This window comes from Martes martes, assembly GCF_963455335.1.
Source record: "Martes martes genome assembly, chromosome: 4".
Classification (NCBI taxonomy): Eukaryota; Metazoa; Chordata; class Mammalia; order Carnivora; family Mustelidae; genus Martes; species Martes martes.
This window is the reverse complement of record NC_137891.1, coordinates 37,657,266-37,667,074: the sequence shown is the minus strand read 5'-3', so window position 1 is coordinate 37,667,074 and position 9,809 is coordinate 37,657,266.

Sequence of the window (9,809 nt, the reverse complement as noted above, 5' to 3'; positions counted from 1 at the left end):
TTGCTCTTTTCAAGGTTTGTTGACTTTCTTTAGTGATATACTTGGATACTTTTTCTTTATCCTTTACATATCCATTACTGGTTTTTGATTCGTGGTTACTGTTAGGTTTGTTAAATAATTTCTTTTGCATATAGCAATCTATATTAAGTTGATGGTCACTTAAGTTTGAACTCATTCTTTACTACTCTGCCCCCACCCCCCACCATATTTTAGGTATTTGGTGTCACATTATATATCCTTTTATTTTATGAATCCCTTGATTGATTTTTACAGAAATATTTTTATGCTTTTTTGCTTTTTACTTTTCATACTCTTATGGTCTTTCCTTTCCACTCAGAGTCCCCTTTAATATTTCTTGTAAGTCTGGTTTGGTGTCCTTGAATGCTTTACTTTTTGTCTGAGAGACTCTTTATCTTTCTTTCTATTCTGAATAATAGCCTTTCTGGATAGACGGTTCTTGGTTGCAGATTTCTCTCTTTCAGCACTTTGAATGTATCATGCCACTCCTTTCAGGCCTGTAAAGTTTCTGCTGAAAAATTTGTTGATAGCCTTATGGGGTTTCCCTTGTATGTAACTGTCTTTCTTTTCTCTTGCTGCCTTTTTTTTTTTTTTAAGATTTTATTTATTTATTTGACAAAGATCACAAGTAGGCAGAGAGAGCGAGAGGAGGAAGCAGGCTCCCTGTTCAGCAGAGAGCCCGATGTGGGGCTCGATCCCAGGACCCTGGGATCATGACCTGAGCTGAAGGCAGAGGTTTTAACCCACTGAACCACCCAGACTCCCCTCTCTTGCTGCTTTTAACATGTTTTTCTTTATCATGACTTTCTGCCATTTTAATTCTATGTGTCTGGGCATGGACTTCCTTGGGTTGAATTTTTGGGGGGATCCCTGTGCCTCCTGGATCTAGATACCTATTTCCTTCCTCAGATTAAGGAAGTTTTTAGTTATTTTTTTTCTGGTCAAATAAATTTTCTGTCCCCTATATCTCTTTCTTCTTCTGAGGTCCCCATAATGCAAATGTTATAATGCTTGATGGAGTCAGTGATTCTCTAAGCTTATTCTCAATTTGCATAATTTCTTTCTTCTTTGCTTGGCTTGGTTACTTTTCTTTACTCTGTCTTCCAGCTCCTTAATTTGTTCCTCTGCTTCATCTAGCCTGCTATTTATTCCATAAAGTATATTTTTAGTTTTAATTATTGTGTTCTTAATCCCTGATGGTTCTTTTTTTAATCTCTGTGTTAAGGTTCTCACTGATGTCCTCCACTCTTTTCTCAAATCCCATGAGTATCTTAATGATCATTAATACATTTTCTTAAAGATTTATTTATTTGAGAGAGAGAGAGCACAGACATGTGAGTTGGGGGAGGGGGCTGAGGGAGAGAATTTAAGCAGACTCCCTGTTGAGCATGGAGCTTGATGTTGAGCATGGAGAATTTAAGCAGACTCCCTGTTGAGCATGGAGCCTGATGATCTCACAACCCATGAGATAACCTGAGCTGAAACCAAGAGTTGGATATCTAACTGACTGAGCCACCCATGCACCCCTTTATGATCATTACTTTAAATTCTGTCAGGCATATTACTTAAAGTCCATTTTGCGTAGGTTCCTTGCTGTGGTTTGGTTGTGTTCTTTCATGTGGGGCATATTTCTCTGTCTCCTCATTTTGTCTAACTCTCTGAGTCTGTTTCTCTGTGTTAGGAAAGTCAACTACTTCTCTTGCTCTTAATGATATAGCCTTATGAAGAAAAGAGCCTGTAGTGTCTTGCAGTGTAGTGTCCTCTGTTCCCTAGGATCTGGTGTTTCCATGAGTGTCTCCTATGCATGTTACATGTGCTCTGCTATTGAGTCTTGACCTCTTTTCCTTCATTGCATTTGTTTGCAGAGCCTCTCTGCATATGTTGGCAGTGTTTGGTCCCCAGCAGGGGTGGGGCATGTTTTAACAAGTTCTGCAGTGGTCTGCTTGTAAAATGAGACCTGTCCCCACCACAGCTGGAACTGAGGTCCTGCAAAACCTGTGGGTGGGGTGATGTGGTGTTGGCAGGATTTGCATCAGTCTTCTGGGGGACAGCATCTGTGGTACTGATACTGAGGCTAGTCTGACTGGGAAGGGCAGATAAAAGAGCTGGCAGGGGAGGGGAGGACAGGGCTTGGTATAAGCAAGTTAGTTAAGGAATGTTGGCACCCTGTTGGTTCCCACAGGTGGCTGTTGTTTATGCTGAGGGGGCAGGAGAAAGAAATGGCACATGCCTACTCCTTTGTTCTTGGAGGGGTCTCCTCATGATCCCTGTCTCTCTGGCCACACTCTGAGATGAGCAAACCACTCTCCTTCCACCTGCCCCCAGTGTTTTTCAAACTACTTCTCTGCTGTATGTGCAATAGTTGTTTGTCTGCTGTCTCTTTAAGGGCAGGACTCTTCTTCCTAATGCCCTCCAGGTTTTCCCAGAGCTAAGCTTCAGGTTTTTAAAATTCCAGGCTTTAAGTCCTACTGGTCAATAAGAATTTGTGGGATTCCGTCCCTCTCACTTTCAAGGGAAAATATTATGGGGATTTATCCTCCCCATTTGTGGCTCTATGTTATGAAAGTCTTTTTTTTTCTGCTCTTTTCTCCATGCCACTGGCTACCCCCCTACCCCCCGCCCAATGTGGATGGTCCTGATCCATTTTCCATTTTACTCCCAAACAGTATCTTCTCCCTTCCTATCTTCTTTGATGGTTTCTTCTCTACCCTTAGTTATGGAGTTAGTTCTTCCATTCTTTATATAATTTTCTGTGTTATTTACACTGATGTCAGTGTTATCCATGGGAGGAGGCAAGCTTAGGGTCCTCCAGCTCCACCATTTTCCTTCTTTAGGTCTTTGATTATCTTTAAGACAGTTAATTTAAAGTCTTTGCCCTTCCCCCCCGCCAAATAAAGTCTTTGCCTAATATGTCCAATATCTAGGCTTTTTCAGGGATGTTTTCTGTCACTTTTGTCCTGTGAATGGGCCACATTTCACTGTTTCTTTGTATCCTTTGTGATTTTTTGTAAAAAACTGGATATTTTGGAAACTAATGTTGGATTATTTTTTGGTTAATTGCATTTAAACAAAAAAACCTGGACATTTTGAATATTATAACTCTGGGAATCAGACACTTCCCCCTCCTCAGCGTTTGCAGTTGTTGCTTATTGAGGGCTGTAGTCATTCATATTTCTAGTGACTTTCCCATACTGTTTTTGCAAAGACTGTATTTCTTATTCATGTGTGATTACCTAAGTCTCTGTTACATTATCTCAGTGGTCAGCCAGAGACCTGACAGAGGTTTCCTTAAATGCTTGGAATGTAAAAGGGAAAAAAAAAAAATACTCTACTTATTTTTGTAGGTTAGCATTGAGCAGAGGCAATCCTTCAATGCTTGAACAGGCCATCTATAATTCTGATTCAGCTTTTACTCCTACTCATGTGGACCCTAAAGATCAGCCAGAGATAGAAGCTTTTAGGGCCCACTCAGGTCTTTTCTGAGTTACACTGAGCTCTGGGAATGCCTGTTGCCTATATCAGTACATTATCACTTTTATTGCTAAATAGTATTCCATTGTATGATATACCACATTTTATTTATCCATCCATCAGTTGATGGACATTTGGATTATTTCCACATTTTGGCTCTTATAAATAATGTTCTATGGCATTGTGGACTCATTTCTATTTTGAAAATGGACTGAGTTAGATAAGTTGATGCACAATGAACTGATTATATTTAAAATTAATAATTAAATGAATTTTGAAATATGTATAAATCTGTGAATTCATCACCATAATTAAGAATAGAAGCATTTTCATCACCCTCAAATGTGTCAACATGCCCTTTGTAATCCACTGCAACTCTGAAACCCTATTTGCCTGCACTCACTGATCTACTTTCCATTACTAAACAATTCTAGAATTGTATATTAGTGGAATAACATCTTATTGCTCTTTTTATCTGGGTTCTTTCACTCAGCATAATCATTTTTATTTTCTTCCATGTTGTTTCATATATCAATAGTTTCTCATTAATTGCTAAATAGTATTCCCACTGCATGTCTATATCACATCTTATATATCCATTCATCTGTTGAATATTTGAATTTTTTCTACCTTTTAAGCTATTACAAATGATCCTGTTTGAATGTTTCACAAATTTTTTTGCAGACTTATTCTTCCATTTCTCTATGGTAAATACCTTGGAGTAGAATAGCTGGTTATGGGGCACCTGGGTGGCTCAGTCAGTTAAGCATCTGCCTTTGGCTCAGGTCATGATCTCAGGGTCCGGGGATCAAGACCCACATTGGGCTCCCTGCTCAGCAGGGAGCCTGATTCTCCCTCTCCCTCTGCCTGCTGCGCCGCCTGCTTGTGCTCTTTCTGTCAAATAAATAAATAAAATCTTAAAAAAAAAAAAAAGAATAGCCAGTTTATATGGTAGATGTATGTTTAACTTTTTAGGAAACTGCCAAACTGCTTTCCAACAATGAAAAACAATGGCCTTTCCCACAATAGCCAACTATCGTATCACTTTACATTCCTACCAACAGGATATGAAAGTTCCAGTTGCTCTACATCCTCACCAACACTTGGTATGGTCAGTCTTTTAAATTTTAGTCATTTTTGTGTGTATACCAGTATCTTATTGTGGTTTTATATTACATTTTATTAATGAAAAATAATGTTGAACGTCTTTTGATGTACTCATTTGCCATACATGCATCTTCTTTGGTGAAGTGCATGTTCAAATCCTTTACCCACTTTTAAATTGGTGTTTGTTTCTTATTATTATTGAGATTGAGGGGTGTGAATTCTCAATATATTCTGAATAAAAAGTCCTTTGTCGGATATATATTTTTTAAGTATTTCAGTTTGTGCTTGACTTTTCATTTTCTTAGCAGTACTTTTATCAAATTAAAGCCTGCATGTAGATAAAGAAGGAAGACTTTGTATGACCACAGTTCATGGGGAAGACATGTGAGTTTTAGTTAATCATGGTGTTAGTACAAGTTAAGGGTGTGATGTGGCTAATGAACTCAGAATTCACTAATGAGTACATGAGAAGTAATACTCTTATGGTACTTTGTACTGATAATATCACATTATTATTTTCAATTCTGGGATTAAGTGTTAAATGGAGTATTGTCAAACTTAAGTAAATTCAGAGGAAGTAGATTAGGATAGTAAGAAGACCAAAAGAGCAAGGATTGAAGGAACTTGGGATAGTCTAGAAATGAAAGGACTAAAAGAAGACAGAAATTTTAAAAAATTTGAAGGTCTTGCAGAGTAAAAGAATAGTTAAGAGCATGGGATATATATTCAAAGAGACATGGATTCAAATACTAGCTACTCCTCTTTATAGTTATGTGTTATTAGGCATGGTTCTTAAAGGCTAAGTGTTCTCACTGTTAAAATTAATAGTACATATTAAATGCTCAACAAATAATATTATTCTTGAGCTCACTATGCGACAGTAGTGATGTTATGAAACATTTATTATAATATTATTTATTAATAATTTCTAGTAAATCAAAGGATAATTGGGACATTCATTATATTATGGCATCCTTAACAAAGATGGCACTTCATTTGTAAGGTGCATTAGTGTTATTAGTTACTGTGTGAGAAATTGCCCCCAAATCTAGCAGATTAAAATAATCAGTATTTATCCTCTCACAATTTCTGCTGTGGTTTAGGAATTCAGGAGCAGCTCCTCTGGGTGGTTCTGGCTCAGGGTCTCTCATGAGGTTGCAGTTAAGAAGCCAGGGCTGCACTCATTTTAAGGCCAACTGCTGAGAGAAAACCCCAGTTCCCTCTATGCTTTTGGCAGGAGGCCTCAGTTTCTCGCCATGTGGACTTTTCCCTGAGTACAGCTTGAATGTTCTCATTCAAGCATCTGGCTTTTCCCAGAGCGAGTAATCCCAGAGAAAGAGCAAGGAAGAAGCCACAATGCTTTTTATGTTCTCATTTCAGAAATCACATTGTCACTTTGGCCACTGTATAGCTCTCAAAAGTGAGTCGCTAAATACAACCCATATTCAAAGGGAGAGCAATTAGTTTCCACTTTTTAAAAGAGGTGCTATTAAAGGATATGTGCACATATTTTAAAACCCCTGCAACCAATAATGAAATTTGTGCAGAAAAAAAGATTTTAAGGATATTTCTGGTATTGCAGGCTTAGGAAAGAAAAGTGTTTAGGACTAGTCTCCCTAACCAGGTTTCTGGATACAGATTTCCTATAAAATCCCCCACAAATCTATTTTGCCTCAGTTTTCTTCCTAAAATATTGGGTCTGCCCCAGGTAAATAAATGCTTCAATTATTTAATTACCATAAAATCCTGACCTCACGGAGAAATATCCAGACTTTCCCTGTAAAAGAGTCCCCATTGGATTTTTCTCTTAAGTCTCTTGGCCATTCAAGATAAGAATTTTAATTTGTATTCTTCTGCTAGCTCAGGGTTAATCTTCATCTTATACAAAGAACATCTCCCTTGCCAGTCTGACTTCATGTATTAGTTTACTGTGGCTGCTGTAAAAAATTGCTATAAATTGGGCACGTTAAAACAAAAAAATTTATTCACTTGTAGTTCTGGAGGCCTGAAGTCTGAAATCAAGGTGTCAGCAAGGTTGCACTTCATCTAGGGGCTGTGGGGGAATGATCTATTTCTGCCTCTTCCAGCTTCTAGTGGCTCTTGGCATTCCTTGATACATAGCTCTGTCACTCTAGTCTTTGCCTTCATGGTCATGTTGTCTCCTTTTCTGTGTTATTTTCCTTTGTCTCATTTAAAAAAAAAAACTTCATCTTCAAAGTTTCAGAATTTTAATTATAAATGTGCAGAATTTCATCCAAGATTGTCACCAGTTTCATCCAAGTTTCCACCAAGGGCTCAAGAAATCAAGGCCTCTGGAATTATCAAAGCCTAACAACTATTTTTAAAGACTTCACTGCTTACAATGGATGAACAGGTAATGTGGGCCCATTATAAATTTCAATTTTTAGTCAATTGATCTTATTTGATTATTAATAGCCATTTATAGAAAATTCAATTTAACTGGGTATCTGCATAGACTAATGCAGACAAAGATTTTGTAAACTAGTGAAAATTATGCAACCTTTAGATATTATTAATGTCTACATGTAGTCAACGCTGCATTTTATGTTTTTACTAATTTTTTTCTATTAGTCTCTTTTATAAATAATTGAATTTTAAATTTTTTATAAATGACATACAATATCCTATTAGTTTCAGATATACATCATGGTGAGTCAGTATTTTTATACATTTGGAGATGAACCCCATCATAAGTCTGGTTGCCACCTGTCACCATATAAACTTATTGTAATACTGACTATATTCCCTCTGCTGTACATCACATCCCCATGACTTACTTTATAATTGGAAGTTTGTACCTCTTAATCCTCTTCACCTATTTCACCCTCCTGCATAGTAACTATCAGTTTGTTTCCTGTATTTATGAATCTGTGTGTTTTGTTTGTTCACTTGTTTTGTTTTTTTAGATTCCACATATAAGTGAAATCATATGGTATTTGTCTTTGACTTATTTCACTTATCACAACATGCTTTAGGCTCATCTACATTGTTGCAAATGGCAAAATTTCATTCTTTTTATGATAGAATAATATCCATTGTATACATGTACCATATCTTCTTTATCCATTCACCTATTAATGGACACTTGGGTTGCTTCCATATCTTGGCTATTGTAAATAATGCTGCAGTGAACATAGGGGTGCATATATCCCTTCAAATTGGTGTTTTAATTTTGTGTGGATAAGTACCACAAAGTGGAACTGCTGGATTTTATGGTAGTTCTATTTTTTATTTTTTGTGTCACTCTTAAAAGGACACTTGTCACTGGATTAAGGCCTACTTGGAAAATCCAGGAGAAACTCTTCTCAAAATTCTTAATCACATATTTTTCCATATAAGGTAATATTCAATCTTTTGCCATATAAGGTAAAAATATTCATAGGTTCTGAGGATTAGTTATATCATTTTGTGGGGCTACCATTCAGCCCGTTATACCTAGTCACTATTAATAACGGGCTACCATTCAGCCCGTTACTCCTAGTCACTGGCAGAATAGGAGATCCTTAAATAGCCCCTAAGATATGACTAAGACTTTTGTTTCTCTAAAACTTACTGCAAACGATTAAGATAATCAAATATGTGTAAATATATAAAAGACTTCTTGGAAAAGGTGGGATTTATGATTCTTTAAAGGTATGATGTGAAGTTGAGAAATACTGGTCTAATTAATTTTTCATCAGGTATTTTATACATATATAAAAACATAAAAATACCTATGTACCTACTAAACTTTATCAAATATTAATATTTTGACTTATTTTGGAAGAAATGAAACATTACAGATACAGTTGAAGTACTCTGTATTCCCTTTCCCCTCTTTAAATTATCTTGAATTTGCTATTTTTGTCGTGAAAGTATCTAACACTATTTCTAAATATATATGTAGCTATCACAATATATAGCATTTCAAGGAATGCCATATATATGTATACATATACATACATACACAATTGAATATATAGCAAATACATACTATATATGTGATATATTTTATTTTGCTACTAATTTTTTCTTGATGTTATATTTTTCAGATTTATTAGTGTTGATTAATATGTGACTTTGTTCATTGTTTTTTCAGACTGTTACAAACCATTTGTAGCTCACAGAATCAATTTTGTAGGTTCTGAACTATTTTAGAAAAAAAAATAGAACAGAGAAAAGAGAATGCATCACATGTACTCAGTTTGAGTATAGTTTTGTGAGAGTTCTCAGGACATATATATGTGTACTGAGTCATGGTGTAAACTATATTTCCAAATCGAGGTAAAATATTTGAAAGTCATAGCCCTAACTTATTCATTTTCACTACATGTTTCATTATATGAATATACTACAGTTTAGTTAGACATTTTTCTATTGATATTTCAAATTTTTCTACTGTTTTATTACTACAAACCATGCTTCAAAATACTGTTAAACATGCCTCCTTGTGGGGCGCCTGAGTGGATCAGTGGGTTAAAGCTTCTGCCTTCGGCTCAGGTCATGATCCCAGGGTCCTGGAATAAAGCCCCGCATCGGGCTCCCTGCTCAGTGGGGAGCCTGCTTCCTCCAGTCTCTCTCTCTGCCTGCCTCTCTGCCCACTTGTGATCTCTGTCAAAAAAAAAAAAAAAAGAAATCTAAAAAAAAAAAAGTGTTTCCTTGTGCACATCTGCAAGAGTTTCTCTATACTTACAGGTGGAATTGCTAGCGTACATGCATCTTCAACTCTACTGGATATTGCTAAATTTCTCTACATTGTGGAGTTTTCACTAGCGGTGTAGTCATTCTAGTCATTCCATATCCCTGACATCAAACACTGAAAATGTTGTCAGCCTGATGGGTATGAAATAGCTGGTCATCATTGTTTTAAATTGTGGTCCTCTAAATATTAGTGAAGTTGAGCATGTTTTCTTGTGATTATTAGACATTTGGGTTTCTTCTTTTATGAATTGCCCATTTTTCTCTTGGATTGTTTTTAGCTCATTAATTTGTAGTTCACTATAAAATCTGTGCTCTAATCTTTTGTTAACTAATATACATTGCAATATTCTTCATTGCAATATTCTATAAGGCTGTGGCTTGTATTTTACTTTATCATGTTCTTTGACAAACTTATTTAATTTTCATGTATAAAACTTATTTATTTATTTTTTTTATTTGACAGACAGAGATCACAAGTAGGCAGAGAGGCAGGCAGAGAGAGAGGGGGAAGC